The 22,023-nt window shown below is 35.1% G+C and overlaps 1 protein-coding gene and 1 long non-coding RNA gene across 2 annotated transcripts in view; both read left to right on the top strand.

Moving 5' to 3' along the window:
* LOC108355657 (vacuolar protein-sorting-associated protein 36-like) overlaps nucleotides 1-22,023 on the top strand; it is a 204,337-nt gene that overhangs the window by 149,718 nt on the left and 32,596 nt on the right. The gene's annotated exons all lie outside the window — the stretch shown is intronic.
* Nucleotides 1,680-11,701, top strand: LOC108355667 (uncharacterized). The gene is made up of 3 exons (XR_001846559.1): nucleotides 1,680-1,690; nucleotides 2,901-2,907; nucleotides 11,520-11,701. It is a non-coding gene; the product is annotated as an uncharacterized LOC108355667 (long non-coding RNA).

Consider the following 22,023-nt stretch of genomic DNA (forward strand, 5'->3'; position numbering starts at 1 on the left):
GTACTACACTTATTTAGCTCGTTATGTGAGATGTCTGTGCGAGATCTTACGCATCGATGAACGAAGTGATTGCACGAGAGCTTCTACTAATGATTTTTATTAAGATGTTAGACTAGCTATTGTTAAAGATGGTGAAAAGCTAAAGAGGTTAAAGAGCCAGTGAAGATATTAGGGACTTTTCGTTTGTACTGGCGAAGTAATAAAACTAACCAAGCCTCGAACATAAGATAAAGGGTTCTACCGATAGAGTGGATAAGAATCAGAGTTAATCTGGATTAAAAAGTATGGGTATTTGCGCTGCCATAGCGAATACGACAGACGACAGAGCGATGAGCTGTATGAGATTAACAGAGATATAGACATCGTGCGGCGAACTAAAATACAGCGACCAAGTTGGCTTGGGCATATCGTGCGAGTGAAGAGAAAAGCCATTTCAGCTCTGAGAGTATACAACGCGGCTCGCGCTGCCGGTAATAGAGAAAGAGAAAGGTCTCCTCTGCTATAGAAATACCAGGTGGAGAAGGACTTGTCTCCACTATTCATTTTCAAATGGCGGCTGTTTGCATAGATGCGAAACGGCTGGAGTGCTCTGTTTGACTCGGCTAGAACCGCTTAGGTGGTTACAGCACCAATCAAGAAGAAGACGAAGAAGATAAAAGGCTTTCCAGAACTGGATAACTGGTAGCTTTTTGAAGAAACAACCGATTCATAGCGATTTAGCGCAGCTATGGGTAAAAATTAGGCGATTTGTCTGTGAGTAATGGTATCGAAAAGATATTAAGAACCAGCCAGAAAATGACTTAGTGGTATAACTTGAGGTTGCTTAATGAATGACTGCATACGACAAGCAAATAAAATATCGACCTTCTTGATTTTCACTGTAACCTGCCGATTCCTTAACAATACTTTAAACAATTGCACTGTGCGTTTTACAAAGTCAAGAGTCTCATACAGGACAAATATTTTTTTCTAATTGACAATTTTTTTCATGGCGGCTTCCAATTCCAGCGCCCACTTAATTCCTGGGGGAGCTTTTTAAAGTTGCACATTTATTTAGTGAGCCGGGATAATTTTAATGAGACTTTAAACCGAGTAAGTAGGAGTGGCCTCACCGAAGTTTCCTCACTTTCTGCCGTGAGCCAAGGTTCTAAATGAGTTGCTGACGTACATGGGTTACGCATCTCGCACATGCATTGCTCACGCTTCCCGAGGTGTGGTTATGTGGACACAAACTTTGGAAAGAATTCACTTTCAAAATTGGCTTACAAATTTCTTAAAAAGAGTTAAAAAGGTTTAGATGTTGTGACTAGATGAAATTTCGAACTTAAACCGCCATATGAAGTTTCGCCACTCTCATAAATAAAACGAAGGAAAATTGAGCTCACTCGCGTGACACCGTATTAGACCCAAATGTACCTACTAAGATTACAATTACTCGAACGTAGCAAACTATGGCTTCTATGGTGGTAGATTAAGAAAGAGGGTTAAGAAGGCTCACTGTCGAAAATATTTTTCTGGATGGTTGCCATCTGTTTGAAAATTTTTAGTTAATTTAATTGATAAGAAAAATCTAACATTGCAATATGGGTATCAAACTAAAAGGGGCTGGGAAAATTTACTGCCAAAAATATTTTTTAAGGAGGGTTACCACCCGTTTGAAAGATGTTATTCAATTAAAGTGATACAATAAGTGGAATATTATAATAAAAGCATAAAACTAAGGAGGTTTAAGCATGTTTATTGTCGAAAAAATTTTTGAAGCGGGTTGCCATCTATTTGAAAAATTTAATTCAGTTAAATCGATAGAAAATTAATGAATACTTCATAAATCGAAAATTTGTTTGAAAATCTCAGTTCAAATTAATTTTTTATATATGAGGCCACAAGAGTTTTGGGGAAGGTGTAAAAACACAATTTCTTTTAAGGTGCAGCGAAGCACGGCGGGTATTTGCTAATATTTAATAAAAATATATGTCACACTACAACAAAATCCGTTAAGCTCAAAGTTTCTATTTTTGTAACAATTAAACAAAAATAGTTACATTTTCATTAAAATTTCAAACTTTTTATTAAATTTTTTTTTTAATTTTATGGATTTTGTTTTAGTGCGAACGATATTTGAATTAAAAACTAATAAAATTTAAAGTAAACAAAAAAAAAATAACAAAAATTTACTGTACAATTTTCACTGACACTCACTCATTTACATATATCATTAAACACAGTACTCCAAAGAAAAGAATTAAAAAAACTGTTCTGCTTGTCTATCAGTCAACGACCTCTAAAATTTAATTCGTCAAGAAATTGTTTTGTTCGCAAAATCTCGTCCAACAACTCCCTCCAGTTAGTTACAATTGTTTTTGTTAAGGCAACAACCTTGCGACCAATCAAAAGTTCATTGCTTTCAACACTGATTGGTAGCCAGTAATATCAAATAAAATCACACACAAAAAGTCATATTCCGGTTGCACAAATCATTTCTGTACCAATTGGCAATAAGCCCAAAATTACAAATAAAAGGATATTCTTTTACGCTTTGTAACACGATTTTTCATAATCCTATATCCGGCAACAATTGTGGCATTCGGACGCAATCAATTACATTTACAGCAACAGCAGAAAAAACAGCGTACATTTGAAGGATACTTCATAGCTGAATTGCAGTTACAGCCTCAAATTGCAACACTAACTGCTATTCTGCGTTTGTTTTTTTCGCCCCAATATTTTTGCTTTGAATGGCAAAATAGGCAAAAATATGAAGATCCCAAAAAAGTGACCCACTTTGAGGTAACAACAATAAATTTTCCAATCAATATTTCAATTTCACAATATCCCGCTAGTTGAATTGATGATTAAGCGCTGCAAATGGGATAAAGCGCAATCGAGTTAGCACACAAGAGGGTGGTGGTGGCGGCTGGAAGAGCGGGGGTTGGCGATTGGAAACGTTCGCAGGAGCCTAATATAATATCAAGCGCAGGGTTGCCACTTTGGTAAATTATTACCAAAATTGGTAGAATTGGTTTTCCGTTGGTAAAAAGGTAAAATTTTTACTCATTTCGGTAGATCTTTGTTAAAGAATTTTGTTTGGAAAAGATATAAAATTTTAGTTCGCGCTTTATTTTTCGTAGATATCTTGAAATTATAAATTTATTTCTTCTTTATCGCATTAATTTTCGAATGCTTTAGTGCTCACTTTTTATATACATATGTACATACATAAGTATATGCATATGTAAGTATGTATATCGATAAAAGGCGAACATACCGTGCTCCATTCAAAACCCATTTAACTGGAATCCTGAGGAGCTTTTGATTGTACTTAGATGCTATGATTTTATGCAAAAAAAAAGTAGAAAAAAACAACGCCTATTTTAATAAATGGCAATTGTAATATATATATTTTTAAATCAACGGGAATTTTTAGCTGCCCATTGTTATACTAAAATTACATGGGCTAGAAAAATGCATACCGAAAATTTTTCTAAAAATTCAGAGTAAAAAATTTTAAATTTAAACGAAATGATTTAAAATTTTTCTCAGTATTGTAAACAGCTTGAGACCTTGATTTTTATGAATTTGTTTAAAGCGCAAACAATAGTCTTATACAAAACAAAAACAAAAAATAAATAACAAAAAAATTTTTAATTCAAAAAACATTGTGAAAATCAAAAAAAAAAAAAGATACCAAGTGCTTTTTAAGTCACTGTATTAGCTTATAATAACTATAGTTGAAGGTTTTTTAAATGATGAAATTTCGTTGTTGCCTTTAGTTTCATCACGTTCGATTTTGATCTCAAATACTATGTAATTAGTTAAATAAAAAGTTCCTTAATAAGCAATCTTAATTTTTATTAAAATGACTAAAGCATAGAACTTAACTACAGTTTTTATTAAAATAACAAGTAAAGTTGTTGGTAGATATTTATCAGATTTGTTAGATTTTTACCAAGTGGATGGTAAGTATTTTTTTTGTTCTTTAGTGGCAACCCTGGTCAAGCGGCTATTACTTGCGCTCTTGTGCTTGTTCGTAGCTTGGTTGCTTGCATGTATCCAATGTTTATTGCTGCTGTTGTTGGTGTTTATGTTGCCTTGTGGCGGCACTGCAGTCCTATAAAGTAATATAATTATCGCATAATAATTTGCCTGTAGCTAATCGAGAGCGGTTTTTGCCTCAACGACATTGGCGACAGCAACAGCAATGGCAGTACCAGCAAGGGCAGCAATATTCCCCAGAGCAACAACAGCAAATGTATAGACTCTGTTGGCAAACTTCAATAATCGCCAATAATAGCGACACTCAATGTTTAATTTCCTTTCAATTTATTCTGGAGAATGGTAGACGAAGATTAGGTTGGGGGTGAGTGAGGCGACTAGAAGGGGCTGAAAGGCAAAAGGTAACTTTACCAGAGTTGGTGGGAAGAAATTAAACGAGTAAATATCAAGTTGTACGTAAGTAAATGATGCGGAGTGGCAATGCACTGATAAGAACTGGACAATAGCCCGTGCTGCATACACAAATCCGAAGGAGTATTTACTTGTGCATAAATGTAGTGGAAGAGCAGTGTTGGAAGTGTAGATTCTTTAAGTCAATTTGTTGAATAGCGGCGATGAAAAAATGTTCCCAATTTCGGGAAAATACAAAGATTAACGCGAGCTTTTTGTAAATAAAATTAGTTTTTAAAAATATTTTCGCAGATGGAGCTTAAAAGTCTACATGCATACAAACATTTAAAATATTTATCAACAGATTCAAAATAACAATATACTTGAGGGAATTTTTAAATACGTCCAGCTAAGTTAATCCTTATATGTTCCGAAACATTTTGACGGAAGCCTTAGAAGGGAATACATTTTATAATTCCGTTTGGAAAACCGCCATATTTTTTGGTGATCTTCAAAAGTGACACAACTCAAAATTAAACGTACGTCAGAAAATGCGAAAACTATATCGTAGCACATGCTATTCATATGGGCAATGGAGACTTTACCTTAGGCTTTTGGAACAAATTATAACAAAAGTTTGCTCCAGCTTTTGCTTCAAGGTAAATAAAAGCTCTGTGTATTTTTTTAGTGCATTATGTCAAAAATGCCACATTTTAAGTTGTGTCACTTTTGAAGAATGTGTGCGATATATTCCTACATACATATATATATATATATGAGCAACTATAATATAACTAGTAAACTCCTTAAAGTCATTGCATAGAGAAAACCGGTATATTTTAAAGGACCATTTCAAACTAGTCTGGGCTTAAAACACAAATGTATACGCCGGGCTTTTCATGATTTTAAAAAACAAATTTATTTTCCTTGAAATATTTGACACAGAGAACCTGATTAAAAAGAAGGAAGGAATGAGCAGAGGCTTTGCCCACCGTCATCATACAATTGTAGGCTTCTGTGTATACCTTTTTATAGTCTTAGGGCATTATTCATAAAAAATAAAGTAGCTTTATAAAAGGTTTATAAATTGAAAATAGTATGAAAACGTCAATTTATAAAGCTCTTTAAACCTACTTTATTTTTTATGAATAAGGCCATTACACTGTATCTGAGCCTTTATATGAATGTAAAAAAGGAAAAAAAGCAATCATAGATAATCGAATAAGCACTCGTCGGTTTCGATTAGTTGTTCAGGGGAGAAATTTGTATCGTGGTGTTATAATCGGCCTCAAGGTAAATCTATGCAGTATCCTAGCACGTGTATATTTACATACAATTCGAGATATATTAAGATTTATGCACATGTTTAGATACATGAAGAAGGTGATAAGAAAAGTGTTACAAAGTCAGAGGACAAAAAATGTATCAGTACTTGATATTTTGAAAGTCCAACAGGTAAAGCAAACTGAGGCCTCTCCTCTTTTGAAAGGAAACAAAATCGAGCTAGCTTTAATAGATAGCACAATGTCGCCAGTGTCCCCAGTGTCGCCAGTGTCACTAGTGTCGGAAGTGTCACCAGTGTCGCCAGTGTCGGAAGTGTCACCAGTGTCGCCAGTCGCACAGTGCGAATAGACCCTCCTATTTCCTGCTGGGTTTCAATGCACACACACTTTCACATAACGTACCTTCGCAAGTATGTGTTAATTTTTCTGCATAAACCCACATAGATATAAATGTATGAGAACCTATATAGCAGCCACTTACATATGTATGTATGTATGTATTTACATGCATCTGCACAACAAATTTCCATCAACATCCTTGTTATCTATTTATGTATGTGTATGTGTTTCCACGTCTGTCTGTCAGTCAGTGTTGATTGCATAGCATTTTATGTGTCATACATTAAAATTGAATAAAAAATCAATTTCACTTCTAGCCTAATTTGATTGCTTTTCGCTTTTACTTCTGGCTTAATGTATGTATTTCCTTGGCTTTTACTTACACGGCGACATAAACATACATAAATACAACATTGAATTTTTGCCGAGTCACGAACAGGTCGATACCTGTGAAATTTGTGTATCAATGTATTGAAAGGATAATTTTGAAATTAATGAACTTTTCGGAAATTAGAATCAAGCTAAATTTTTTCCCTTAGTATAAAATACAACATCGAGCTTAGTATGCAGATATGACCTTTAGCTCACTAGAACAAAATATGTATTTATTTTCAACTGTCAACATATGTAAATTCGAAACTTTAAAGCTGTTTTTCTAGAGTTTTTGATTTTTTGGAATATGCCACTCTTGCAACAAATGTGCGATATGTATTTGGGGATTTGCCTTTTAAAACTGATTTCTCACGCTTCAGGGCAAAGTTATTTAGAAATAAATTCCTTAACAATTATAAATACGCGGTTTTGCATTTTACACGACGATGTGTAAATTGAAGTTTCTAACTGCTGGCATACTAAATTTTTCTCATTACGAAAAATGGCGCTGCCGAATCCCTTATAATGCTGGACAATAGATAGCTATTTAAGTGATACTTCGTTCTAAAATGCCACCTTTTAAAAAATGTAAAATCATTGTGCTTCAGCAGACGATGATCTGGGGATACATAGAATGATTTAGAAGACCAAAAAATAAATATTAAAGTGGTCGCTACGGCGAAGAAGAAACTTTGTATATAGATTTTTTAAGTGACTTAAATGGATTGTCGAAGTCTGCCACTCAGTTTCGTTAACCAACTATGTATATGTGGGGGTTTAAAGAAGAGGAAGCATAAAGTTTCAGCAAAGACAAATTGCAAGATTACATACGTACTATTTATAGTGTTTGTCACAGCTATGCGCCAAGCTTTGACAATTTATTTTATCATTTTTACCATTAATTATTTTTTATAAAAAAAAACCAGTTAATTCTTTAACAAAAACTATATAAATTCAAGTCTAAAACTTTGTGTAATATTTACTAACGAGTTTTCGTAAAAACTTTGAACTTTTTAATTATAGTGCTTAGAAAGATTTGAGAGTGCAGTTTTTTACCCCGTTCAATTTTAGAACAATGAAGTATTTAGGTACAATCTTAAAGTTGTTTTTTTTTTGTTGAAGGTGTCGCACAGTGATCTGAATATCGCGGATGATTACGAATCTGGAAAAATTTTAAATGATGTGTCCAGTATGACGGTTTTTAACTTAAAAAGTTAATGGATTTTAATGAAACATAAAGACAATTTAACACTAATTTTGTATGGAGAATCGGTTTTCCATGAATACCCATAAATAGTAAAAATTACGTTCCTCTTCAATTCAAATACTAAACAAAGTTGGCAAGAGTTGCCTATAATGTTCTATTTTTGTTTTTAGTTAATCAAAATCTTGATTACTCGAGTAACTGAACTTTTGAGTAATCATAATTTCCAATTAATCGAATAGTTGAGTTATTTACTTTTTGATTAATTCAAATTTTGAATAATCAATTAATCGCACAACCCCAGTATAAAGTAGTTTACTGAACAGAAATGATTTTATGAGTCTTACATCTACCTGAAATTTAACAGCAATTTCAAAATCCCAAATATCTCTTGACGAAAAAAGAGAAAAGTAAAAGCGCTAATCAAGAAACCGTCAATCAAACTAGCAACGAGCCAACCAAACCAATGTTTCTTTAAATATATATATTCATGCATAGATGTACATGTACATATACGTATCTCTTGTGTAGCTATGAGACTAGGTGTGGATTCTACTAACAAAAGTCAAAAAACCGTTTAGAATACGAGTACCACTAAGAGCGTGATAACATGGAAATATCTGTGGTTGAGTGCTTCAGTGAGCTTCAATCGAAAAATAATACCAACACCAAGATTTCACTTGAACAGAGAAAGGAAAAGTAATAAAAGAAATAAAACTTAATTTGAATATTTTTCCAATTCTAATTGTGTTTGCTAATATTATGCGATTCTTACAAATCAAATGGATATAAGGCAGCTTTTGAGAGGAGAAGGAGCAAAGGAAGGTCAGCCGGAAAGATAAAACGAAAAAGTGGGAAAACATTAGAACAACGAAAGCGCAGGACAGTCGAGAAGTAGCAGAGAAAACTTTCGCTACCCAGAAATGGACGGAGACTCTGCAGATTTTATTAAAGCGCAAATTAAACCACAGCGACTTAAATGCGACGCAGAATGCTTATTTTTTTTTGTGCGCTTGAAGTGACTGACGTATCGGTTAAGCTGGGATAAAACCGCGGATGCGGGTAAAATGAGACGGGTAGCTGGCTCGCACTGACTGCGGTCGGTTGAATGCGACTCGTCTTCTGTTCGTGACTAGTCCGTGTAACGTCTTTTTGATGGACACATTCGATTTAGCTGCGCTGTCGCTTTTTGGTCGCGCCATCGTTAAAACTGCGGCTACTTCAACACACTCAAATAAAAAGAGAGCGAGCAAAATTTGGTCAGGCGAAAATAAAATGAATTTGAATAATTTGCATTGGCTGCTGTTTCTTAATGCAAAATGAATCAAAGCATATTGTGGCTGGAAGATTTTCGACGAGAAGACAAGCGAGGCGAGCTACTGAATAGTCATCAGCGTCGGTTGGTATAACTTTTGTTCTCTTGCTGCTGCTGCTGGTATTGTGCGGTAAGTGTTTGCACCGCCTTTGGACAGTGTCGCTGTTCGTTGTGGCCATGTCGCAACAGCTGTGAAAATGATGGCGTGAAAGTGTGCCTAAGTTGTGGAATGCTGATCTCGGCACTCATCCCATGGAAGCAGCCACTTGTCTTAGAGCTGTTTGTGTGTTAGCCACTCTTTCGCAACCTTCGGGCAGCTACACAGCCTTCCTCCAATTCATTCGCCACTTTGCACGTAAAGTTTTATTAAAAATTCAAATACCTCGCTTATCGTTTTAGCCGCAGCTTAAGGTTTTGTGTCGCCGCCTCACTCCATTCGTCTACTTCTTCAGCAATATCTACAGTGCGCGTGCGGTGTAACCACCTTTTTCACGCGAAACCTGCTTAAATATTCCATTTAGTTTTTTTTCTTTTTATTTGTTTAATTTTTATACCGTCTCCTTCTTCTCCTTCGCCTCTTATCACTGGTGTCCCTGTACAAACATTTATTATGCGATTTTGGTGCGTATATGTATAAATATATAAGTACAAATATAAACTCCCAGCCATTGCCAAGGTTTTTATAAACAGAGCAAAGCAAATACTCTCACCCTTAGGCTTTGGTGTGGAAAAATTATGCTACCAGCTTCCGCTGTCTTCGTTCTCCAATACCTTTTTTCTATTTGCTGCTGCTTTGCAATTCAGTAATTCATCTGCGTAGGCTAACCATGGAAAAAAAATTGCGGACGCGCGTAAAAAAATATACTGAAATCAAATGAAAATTAAGTAAAAATTATAATATGAAGTGGCTGGGCCGCCTCAGCATCAACAGCGCCTGCACCAGCACCTGGAATGCCGCCAGCAGCCGACAAATATGTATGTACAAACATCTTTACCTTTATGCACATACCCGTATATTTTGTGAATTTTTTTTTCGCTCACTACTACTTGTTTGCTCCGCGTTCTATTTTTTGCTCCATCTTCTGCCACAAGTTTGGTTTGCTTTGCAAATAAATGATAAGCATTACATTTGATATTCATTATTTGATAACGCAATAAGAAATAAAAATAAAACGGTAGCGGAAACGGAAATGAAAATGTTGCGAATGTTGGCTAACGCTCAGCTTATAAGTAGTCTGTATATTCATTTGCTCTGGGGGCTTCCACCTCACTCACACTTATGTAAATGCCTGTGAAGCCTTCGCTTACTGCATTGCTAAGCCGCTGTGTCACTCCTACCTCTTCAGCCCCATTTACAATATTTCGACTATCAGCCTCCGCTACAGGACAAGTTGGTGGATTAAACGTTTACTTAGGAGAAATATGTTTATCGTTATTATGAAAATGTTGTTGTCAGTATATGACTTATGCGATTATTATGATTATAATACTGATATATTTATATGCACTCATTGGAGGGGAGTATGGCCTGAAAAACATTTGAGATGGATGAGTCTGCATATTTACTATGTATGTTCATAAATGCAGCTGTAGCTAAGGTAAGTTCAGTTCAATTGCTTGTGGTTGAGCCAAATTGTTTTGGGAAAGAGAACTGAATTTGTCAACTGGAAAGTTCATGTTATTCTTTGAAAGAAATGAAGATAGTCGATAGGATTGCGTAAAAGCTGGGACCGAAAATAACAATTATTTTTTTAACAAGTTAAACTTGATCTGATGTGCTTAATGTGATCCTGCACCAGGAAAAGCTTTCAGGTGAAGCTTCCTTCAAGGCGGGATTGGAGTAGGGGCAGGATAGTCGAGGAGAATCCCACTAAAATCTATACTGACGGCTTCAAAATGGACTGCAGTGTGGGTGCGCGGGTGTTCTGTGAAGCGCTGAATGTCTCTCTCTCGTTTCGACTACCTAACTTTGCTGGCATCTTCCAAGCGGAAGTACTGGGCATCGAAAGGGACCCTGCAAAGCAATAGAGAGCAACTGCGTAGGTGTAAGAAAAGCATACATTTCCGTATAGCATAGGCAAGCGGTACTTCTGGCACTTGCCTCACCTGTAAGAAAATCCAAAACAGTGAGAGATTGCAAATGTGCGTTAAGCACGGCGGCCGAGTTAATATACATCACTATCATCTGAGTTCTCGGCCATAGGAACATACATGGAAATGAGAGGGCTGACGAGTTGGCTAAGGCCGAGGCATCTTTGGATGAATCCGAAGCAGAGACTATAAATTGTCCACTTGGGCTCATCAAAAGGGGACTGCATATGCCATTCACACATATGGGTGCTACATGTTGGAACAACCTTTAAACCTGCAAAACTGCGAGGAACATATGGCCGCATTATGACAAGCGAAAGGATGAAGAACTTCTCAAGAGGACAAGAAAAGGCATAGATAATTTAATAGCCACGATATCGGGACATTGGCCCATTGGTGAACATGCAGCTAAAATGGGCCTTCCGTATAACTCTTGGTGCCGTAGCTGTAAACTTGAGGGGGAAAAAACGGTCCTTCACTATCTTTGCGAGAGCCCACCATTGGCACAAATAAGGCAGAACACACTCGGGAGTTTTTCTATTCAAAATCGTGGGGAAATTTCCAAATTCACCATTACTAACCTAAATAGATTCATCGGAAAATCCAAATGGTCTGACGAACCCAACGAATCATGAAATCAGATAAAATCAAGGGTACCAGAGAAAGCGTATCAAAATGGTGCTTTCAGCACTAACTGGGTCCGGGGAATGTACTCAGGCGACGCTTCTACCAACCAACCAACCAGGAAGCGATCAAGGCACTTGCGTCTTTAAATATTCACCTCCAGCATAATAAAACAGCGCAGGGAGAACGTTATGGCTTTAGCTGGCACAGAATTGGGTGCCGGGGCACAACAGAACTCATGGCATCGAAATGGCTGACGAGCCGGCCGGGAATTGATCGGCTTTAGATATACCAGAGGCAGAGGAGGTTCTTGTGCCACTGAGCTATATCAAGGGCCGTATCTCTCAGTACTGGCAAAAGGTGGCTAACAGTAGGTGAAAAAAACGCGATTAACTGCCGTGGGAATCCATGCTGCAAGATTAGGACTGGAACACAATTCTTGTCGTGGTTTTAACTTACCAGATGAGGAAGAAACGGTGAAGCACCTGCTCTGCGGTTGCCCAGCACTTTGTAAGACTAGAATCAGGCTTCTAGGCAAACCTTGCTTCTGAATTACTTCAACTCCACATGCTGGGTTTGAGATAAATAACCGACTTCTGCTGTTTTTTCGGGCTTTCTTTTCAGGATCTATTGCGAGTAGTGGTTTTAAAATGGCACAAATAAGCGCTAATCGGAGTTGCTCAACTCGGCACTTTAACCAACCAACCAACCAACCAGATGGACCTAACGAAACAGGAGGTTACCTGATTTCATTCATTTTTGCTTTCTCATTGTCTCTTTCCTTCCTAGAGCTCAAATTGTAGTGTAAATGACGTTGAGTACCGAAGTCTAGAGACAACATATTTTTCTACTTTGAAATGGGAACGCTTGATCTCTCTATAAATCACGACTAAATGAGGATGTGGGCGAAGTAAGCAAGGATAAACGATTTTACAATTTCGAAAAATATGCTGAACGGGTTAAAACTTGAGGAATGGGATAAATTTGCTAAATAGTTTCTAGATACCACACCCAAACAGTGTCTGTAAAAAGAAAAACAAAACAAAATAAAAATATACTTTACTGAGATCATCAAATTTATTAAGCTTTCCAACTACGCTAGACCATTAATTTCTGCATACTCCAAAAATCACACGATAAATAAGCCATTTACCAGCAATTAAGCTAATCTAACGACACCCACTGACAACGGGCAGGAAAGAAAATTTTAGCTGAGTTGACAGACGACTGAGCTTAAATAATGAGAGAATTAGTGAGTTATGATTCATGATGAACATAATTACTTTGTTAACGCGAACGGATGTGAATTCTAAGCCGAATGGAAAGAAGGTAAGAGAAGAAAAAATGTGGAAAAAACTAAATTAATGACTGTAAGGAAAATTAAGAGGAGGAGGATGGACAGAAAAAATGAATGAAAGAAAAAAAAAAATTTAGGAATGAAAAACAGAGCTAAAAAATATTAAAAGAGAATGAATAGTCAAGAAGAGTCATGAAGAAATGTATAATAAAAAAATGGGAATATGAACCATTGATAAAAAAAATTAAATGATAGAAAGTAAGTGCAGCAATACAGACAAGAAAAAAAAATGTACAATTTCTACAGAAAAAATGTCGCCAAACATATTTTAAGAAAAAAGCATCCCTTTGTATTAGTAAAACTTTTTAAAAATTTTTCCGAACAGAATTAAAAGCTGTGACCGACATCTGAAACACCGAAAAAAATCAGAATCTAGCAAAAGCCAATTAAAGCAAACCTTCAGTTGAGCGCGAAAGGGAAAACTTGACGAATTATTGCGAGGTGCAACCAGGATCATCAAATTTCCGCTTGGATAGCTGCAGTAATTTGAAAATGAAACTAATGCCGCAAACGTGGTAGAAAAGGTGAATGGCAGCTATAAAAAACAAAAAAAAAAAGTGTGGCGGAAAATCGGAAAAATGCAGGCGCTGAGTAGCGAAAATAAAATATTTAGGGGGAAAACTGCATAGTTGGGAAAAAAAACGAAAAATGTGCGGTGAAGGATGTGGGAAAAAAGCAAAACTACAATTCAACCAAAAATATAGGAAATAAAAGCCAGCTAGGATGCGCAACATTGGAATGGATACTTGGCTTGAGCTGAGAAAAATATTGCCAACTCGTTGCGCACTAACAAAGCGCGGAATTTAATACACTTCCGGGCTTATTAAAAATTTCGGAGCATTTAATTTTCTTTTCACCCCTTAACCGTGTGCTCTTCAAAACTTAAATGCCAATTCTTGCAATCAACAAACAACCACTCAATCATCATCTTCAACGTCAGCGCTCTTGAGTGACATAAAATACATAAAAATGAATTGCTGTAAATCACTGCGGCACAACAACAATTTCCACGAATGCAAATTTGCTTTACAAAAGTTGCCTAAGCAAATTTTCCCATACAAAGCAATTAAAATAATGTCAGTGATTATAAGAATTTTCTATGTGTGCTGCACGCATTCAAGTGCACATTGAACCATGCACGCAAGCTCATAATAGCACCGTTAATTGTCACACGCACACATGTGAGCACACGCGCACTCACCAGCGCAACGCATGCCGATTTGCCTAAAGGCTGCAAACTGCTGGGGAAATTTTTATCAACCGGTTACCCTTGTACACGAAAATTTGTAGCAAACCCGAAACCATTTGACTCTTTGATGTGCTACCTAACGTTTGGCATTTGTTATTATTTCTTGTTGTTTTTTTTGCTTATGGTTGTTACATTATATAAGTAGCACCCTTCTTCGACGCTCTGAAATGTGCATCTGCTGCTGCCGAAAACAGCGTCCATTTCAAATTAAAACGCAATTATTTGCAATCCACGAAGCGCAAAATACGCAAATATTTGTTAGTGGCAGCAGCAAATCAAAAGGCTGGGAAAATTTTTCCACCTTAAATCGTAGTGACTGGAAAAGAAAGCTAACGAATTGTTTTGCATTTTATCAAATGCGCTTTAGCTGAATTTTTATGGCATTGCCGAGTGTGGAAAAGGTATTCAAAACTTATAGGAAATTAGGTAGTCAGTCGTTTGGAAAACAACGCATTCGGCTTGAAACGAATGCATAGATAATTTTCAAGCGGTTGGGTACACTGAGAGAAGTTTCCAAAACCTAGAATATTGCACTAACCATCCTTAATTATAAAGGAAACGAAAATCGGTGGACGACTGACAGAGTGGTTTCAGGTTACAAATTTTATGGCAGACCTATGAAATGAGCCCCCTATGCAGTAATGTTTCTGGCGAGGAAATAAATTAGTTTTGGCACCGGTGTCTGGCGGCTATCAAGACCCTGAATGATATAATGGCGCTCGAGATTAGTAAGGGAATGTCTGACGCCTCTATCAACCGCGTCGGAGTATTTACTAATCAGGATTATTTGGGTGCCGGTACATAGTGGCATTGCGTGAAACTGCATGGCTGATGATCTGGCAAGGAAAGGCACCCTTTAAACGTTGTCACCAGGAACGGGACAGCTGGGGACGCCTCTGTCTTCCTTCGGTCCACTCTTTCGGTGATTTCGGCCTCACGTAAAGCTAGGACAGGCCAAATTGAAAGATGCTTCTGGCCTTAGGTGGACCGAGGGCGATGAAAGGACTCCTTATGCTTGCAAAGCCTCAACTATCGCTGTTAGTGCGGGCTCTAAAAGGACAAGGTGCCATTCGTATTCACGCAGTAAGGTTGGGAATCTTAACTGATCCCTTTTACATGAGCTGTCAAGACGATGATGATGTGGTGGAATCATATCACCACTTTATACTAGCCCCGCAGCAAAATTTAGAGACATTCTGGCAAAGCGCTAGTTCTGCCCTGCAAATTTCAGAAATGTATCTGAACTACTGCAAAAGGGATGCAGAGCTGGGCGGTTGAAACTCATGTGGTGCTAGCTGCGCTGCTATCAGACCCTAAAACTAATAGCAAACTGTTTTCGTTTATTTAATATGTAATTCTTCACTTTATGGGGCAACCGCTGAAATATTTCCAAAAATGTCGTTATTGGTAACATTAATGTCATTTTTATACATCTACATAGGTATACATATGTACGTATAAAATTGAATGCAAAATATAACCATAAAATTTAGTTAAGCTACACTTAACAGCAAAAGTCTCCGTACACAATTTCCTTTTTATGTAGGTATTCACATTATATTGAGAGCTAAAATTTGTTTATTATTTTATAAAAAAAAAATGATCATGCTTAAGAAAAAATTACATTAACCCAATTTTCAAGCTTTATACAAATCAAAGGAAAAAACAACGATTTTTCATCAAAAATGTCGACCAGATTTAAAAAAAATGAACAAAATGGTAAACAATCTGACTTTGTAATGGGGGTGCTATTGATATGACTGATACTGCACCTAGGCAAATATACCTATTAGGAATCCCGGTATTTTTTTAGTCTCGAAAATCCCGGGATTATTTGCCTTGAATCCCGGGATTTTCAGGATTTGTAATTTACACTGGTGGCAATAATAGAAACGCTTTATGTTGAACAGTTTTGGCTATATTTCTTTAGTTAATTTAATATTTAAAATTTTTTTTATAAATATGAATCTCAATATACATATAATTCCCTTGCGGCAGGCAATTTTGCACACAAAAAAAATTAATATATTCAAAATTATAAAATTAATATAGTCAAACCAAGGGCCAAATATAGTAAAATTGCATTCTTAATTTTACGCTCTGACGTCAGGATTTCTTAAAAGAACTTTGAAATTTGAAAGATATGGTTAATTTAAAAATTGCAATGTAATATACTTAAAAAGCCAGTGTGGGTATCAAATGAAGGAGAAGATTCTGTAGAGTTAAAACACATTAAATTTTTTGGTGCGTAGGGGAGGGTAGGCATTTTCCTTGAATATCCTTGAAATTTTTCAATACTTATTTTTGAAAAAATTCTAAAAGGACTAACTTTATTAGCTTAAAAAAATAAAATAGATTAAAGGAGCATTTTCAATGCCTATTCGTCCTTGTGAACCCCAAAAAATTATTTCATTTGGTACCCATACTTACGTTTTACATTGCACTGTTTTTTTTAATAATTTTTGGAATTAACCATATATTTGAAATTATAACGAGCCCTGACCGCCAAGGTAACGTAATTAACATTTTTTTTCAAAATTTTTCGTTGTGATGCAGAAGTGCATCTAGATGCTCTAGGAATATTTCTACATCAAAAAGAAAATTTTTAAAAAACTGTCGCTTAAGTTATTTTGGCGGTTAGGTCTTTAAAAAAAAATCATGACGTCGTATTCAGCGACCCCAAACACATATAATAGACTAGGTTTGGTCAAATGAACATTTCATCGATTTTTTTTTGTGGACCTGTGTTATTTAAAAATTAAATTATTGCAGTAAGTCACTCTGATGAGGGATTCCTTAGTATTACAACGTATTCAGTCCAATTATCGAGGGGAAATACATCGAAATATAGCTATTCTGACATTTTTACACATATGGGCAAATCTAAAAAATAGGTACACTTTCAAACAAAAAATTTTAATTTTTATATTTGTTAGCACACCTATGTTTTATATATCATTTTATTCGTAATCTCTTAATAAATCNTCACTCTGATGAGGGATTCCTTAGTATTACAACGTATTCAGTCCAATTATCGAGGGGAAATACATCGAAATATAGCTATTCTGACATTTTTACACATATGGGCAAATCTAAAAAATAGGTACACTTTCAAACAAAAAATTTTAATTTTTATATTTGTTAGCACACCTATGTTTTATATATCATTTTATTCGTAATCTCTTAATAAATCTATAAGTGTAATTCATATTCATCAAGTGCTTCAAAAGTTAGACGAGGAATAAGCATGAAATAGAAAACAAAAGAATAAGTTGGGATGAAATTACGCTGTTCAAGTTGTAAACTTTGAGGAAAGATTTTGAAAGTTGAACTCACTTAATTGGGATGTTCTTAATTCAATGGAATGCCCTGTTTTACCAGATTGGCTCCGGTTTTCGAGATAACGGTACTTGAAAATTTGATTAAATTTTAACTATTTTATAAATAACTCCCTCAATTTTGAAGTTATTTTACTAAAATTTTGCACGTAACAGTTTTTTAATATTACCTTAATTATTCCTTAAAATTATCGAAATAGGTTAACATTAACATATAGCTCCAACACAACTGATTACTCAGATATGTGTTTTTGCGCAATAACTCTAACTTCATATCTGAATAATAAATTGTAAGCGTGCTATATGTTAAATTGAACCTATACTAAATTTTAACCTGTTTAATTGATGGAGTTATAATGCAAAACAACGTCTCAGATCAATCAGTTGTATGGGAGCTATATGTTTTAGTGAACCGATTTCGATGATTTTATGGAATAGTTAAGGTAATATTAAAAAACGGTCATTTGCAAAATTTTAGTAAAATATCTTCAAAACCCAGGGACTTTTTTTATAAAATAGTTAAAATTTAAGGAAAGTTTCAAGTACCGCTATCTCGAAAAGTGGAGCCAATAGGTTAAAACTTAGGACGCCATTGAATTTAGAAGGCTCCAATTAAGTAAGATCAACTATCAGAACATTTGTCGAAAAAAGTTGCTTTGATACCACTCTCGAAATATTCTGACTAAAAGAAGTAGCATCATTAAGAGTAGTAAATCAGGGTTTTTACACACTTCTAGAGATACATTTTGTGGAGCATTTTACAGGTATATATAATTTTATAAGGACTAGCAGTTGTAGAAAGATTTAGATCGTTTCGACGTGTTTTACAAATGTGGCTTTAATTAAAGTGTTTTTGAAATAAAAATTACGCTCAAGATCGCAGAATATTTTATCTTTAAAAGTTGGTTTATTCTGAAAGCACAGCTCTTGCTCAGGTATGAAATTATTCGTAATTGTTTGTAGTATACAATACGTACTTAAAAAGTTCTTAAACTTAAATGCTTCAAAAACTATACGCGATAAACCGAAAATTTTGAAAATTGTGAAATGTGGAATTACAGACTTTGAGTTACTTGCCATTTCGTTATTTTTTAATGCACACTTTTCGTACCTACTACATTCGAAGTGTAAACATAAGTTCTAATTGCATATACAATTTCAAATCAGTATATGGTGTGCTTCAAAAGTTATGGCATAATTAATTTTTCACCTCTTAAAAATTACATAAAAAATTCACTTGTTTTCATTATTATTTTTTATTTAAACACCTATAATTCAAAAGTTATGCGGCAAATTGATCCAAATTTTTTTTGAGGCTTCAAGTATACGTCAATGAATTATATCCAAAAGCAACCAGCTTGATATAGTTTACAACAGTGAAAATAAAGCTAAAAAACACCAAGGTTACCTGTTTTTCAGATTTGCCCATATATGTGCCTATATGCGAAATAATGGCAGTGAGACATTTTGACCAGTTTCGCCTATTCTTATTATTGATTAATTTTTTATTGTTTTTATATAAAAGTCTAACCCATAATATAACTTACACCATATATATATGTATACAAATCGATATTTCAAAATTTGTACACGAAATATAAAAAATTCAGCAGGCTTTCGCAACAACAAACTTTTAATTCAGAATTTTTAGAGATTCCAAGTTGTAAATGGATGAAAATATATGACGCCGTCAGCAAAATGTAACATTAAAGCTCAATTGAAGCTCCATAGGATATATATTAAAGAAAAATGAGCACATCTCGGGGAAACTGATCTCGATTGGTGGAAAACTGAACTAAAATATGACAAATTGACAGATTTGGCCCGCAAATATTTGAACGCTCCACCCATCAGCGTTCCAAGTGAGCAATTGTTTAGTGCAGCCGGCCTTATATACGAACGTCTAAGAAATCGCCTCATGGGAGAAAAGGCAGCAAAATTACTTTTTTTGAAATATAATATGCACTTTTGAACTTTGACTAAATACGAGATTAAAACACTGTATAGGTTAATAACTCGTTCAATATTCTAATAATTTCCAAAATTTTTAAGTAATAAAAACGATGATTTAAGAAGATTATAGTTTTTTTAATGTTATTCCTAGCGTTCGCATTCGCATTCGCATTCGCGAATGCGAAAAATATGACATTCGAAACATCCCTAATATGTACATATGTTAGTACATTATGTACTAAATCATCTTATGGATGGGTCGTTGCTATGACACTTGAGAAGAATTCTTGTTGCAATTAAAATCTGAGCATATCGTCGTTTAACGTGCAAAACCGCTTATCATCATTCCGATAAACTGCGTAACTGACATTTGCTGTCAAAACTTTGCTTTGCTCACACAAACTCTTGCCTCAATCCTTATTCATTCGTAATGAAATATACTAGCAAGAAATGCGATTGATTTAGAAAAAAGAGAACCATTTTGAAATAAGTATGAGTGTTTTTTCTCTCTAGAAAATAATTCACGCAACTTCACATACGCATTTTGCTGATACGCGGTTTTGTACTTTAAACGACGATATTCAATTGAAACAAGTAATATTTATCAAAAAAAACCGACTTCAATTCCCATATAAAAAAAATATATATGTATATATCTCATGATCCACTGATCGGATCTTAACCAGATTAGTATGGGACCACCTGATGCAAAAAGAATTATCGAAATCGGTTGGCGTGGTTCAAAGTTATGCGGTAACATACATACAAAAAAAAAAAAAAAAAAAAAAAAAAAAAAAAAAATGTTCCGACCAACTGATAACGTCCTCCTTTTTTGGAAGTCGGTTAAAAAAATAAACAGTTGACAAATATCTTTTACCGGATGCTTAGCTAGGGTTCTCTACAAAAACATATATGCGTTATGTAAAAGTATGTTCTAACTTATGAAATTCACTCGTGCCTGCATTTTTTTATTAATTGCTAGGTTTCTGGTATTTAACAACTTACTCATATTATTCCACTAGCTGAATGAATTATATGAAATTCTCCAATGAAAACCGCTGCCTTGGGTAGTATGGATATGTATGAATATGACTACATAAATATGTACATACATATCAACGTATGTACTTATGTATGCGCAAACATTTACATACATACTTACACGTGTACATATGTATACACATAGATATGCACGATTCCAAACCCACACGACACGACCACAAGATGGCTTCCCATTTCTTCGTGGCGAACACACGAATTTCACTTTTTCACAGAATTGCTTAGCAGCAATGAAACAAAATCGCACTATTTATATTTTTTATTACCACTTGCACTTTTAATGCTATTGCACATTTTAATACAAATTAAATAAACTATTTTAACACTTTTGCACAATATTTTCCTGCTTATCGGATTGAACTCGCGCACCATACGAACTTAAATATGTATATCCGCGGCAAAAATCTACTGAACATTGAAAATTAACCTACACTCTCAATCCATCACGGCTAATTTCCAATTTCCAAATATGTATTTATATTTGAAGATAACACACTGGAAAACTCTCAATTTGCAAATTTTGCGCTAACCGATTGCGCAGCAATAAAGTATTTCAAGAGCGGATGAAGAGTGCACTGGAAACGGAAATGGACTCTCACTCATAGAGAGGTGGAGAGTATGTAGGCGTTTGTGTTTCCGCTTAAATAGAAGAGTCAGCTACATAGCACATACTAGGGATGTTGCGAATGTGGAATTTTAGACATCCGCGGATGTCATGTATTTTTAAGAATAATTTAGGTGGGTAAATTAGGGGATTTGGGTAAATAATAAATGGAAAGGTTAATAATTTTTAATAATCTGCCTTATGCTGACTTTTGCCCGAAAAAAAATTCACCCAAAAATTTGTATTCCGCCCATAGTAAATATGTACATGAAACCCAAAAGTGAAAAGTGAACCGGTTCGGGGAAAATTAAACTCATGATAAGACTCAATGTTTTTTTAGTACTTGAATTTAAAAATTGGAACATTGTACTTAATAAAAACTTTTTGAAGGGTCGTAAATCAAACCTGCGCCACTATATAACAACACGCTCGAGGCGACAAACTTGAAAAACTTTAAACTTGGCAAAATTGTAAATTCTTTTCGATTGACACTGCACCAGTTGAGAGGACTTTCAGTTATATTTATTTATTTTTATTGCGGAGCAATAATTACTTTTGGAGAATTTCATCGGGGCTGCTGAAGGATGAATCCTCCTGCCTTTCATCTTCATAATCTAGCATCATGGCAAAATCGTTGTTTAAACACCGTTTTTTCCGAAAGAATTCTTCATTCTCATTATTTTTGCTGTTTTTGAATTTGTAGAACTTGTCACGTCATTAGCGTTTTTCGATTTTAGTTTTTATAACTCATTTTTAATGCTTTCTTCTGTGACTGGTTAGATATACGTCTGTGCAATTGCACAATATTCCAGGGACCGAAAATAACAGTTATTTTTTCCGTTTTAAATTTGG

Source organism: Rhagoletis zephyria, unplaced genomic scaffold, assembly GCF_001687245.7.
Source record: "Rhagoletis zephyria isolate East Lansing unplaced genomic scaffold, Rhagoletis_zephyria_1.1 Rzeph_scaffold_00167, whole genome shotgun sequence".
Taxonomy (NCBI): Eukaryota; Metazoa; Arthropoda; class Insecta; order Diptera; family Tephritidae; genus Rhagoletis; species Rhagoletis zephyria.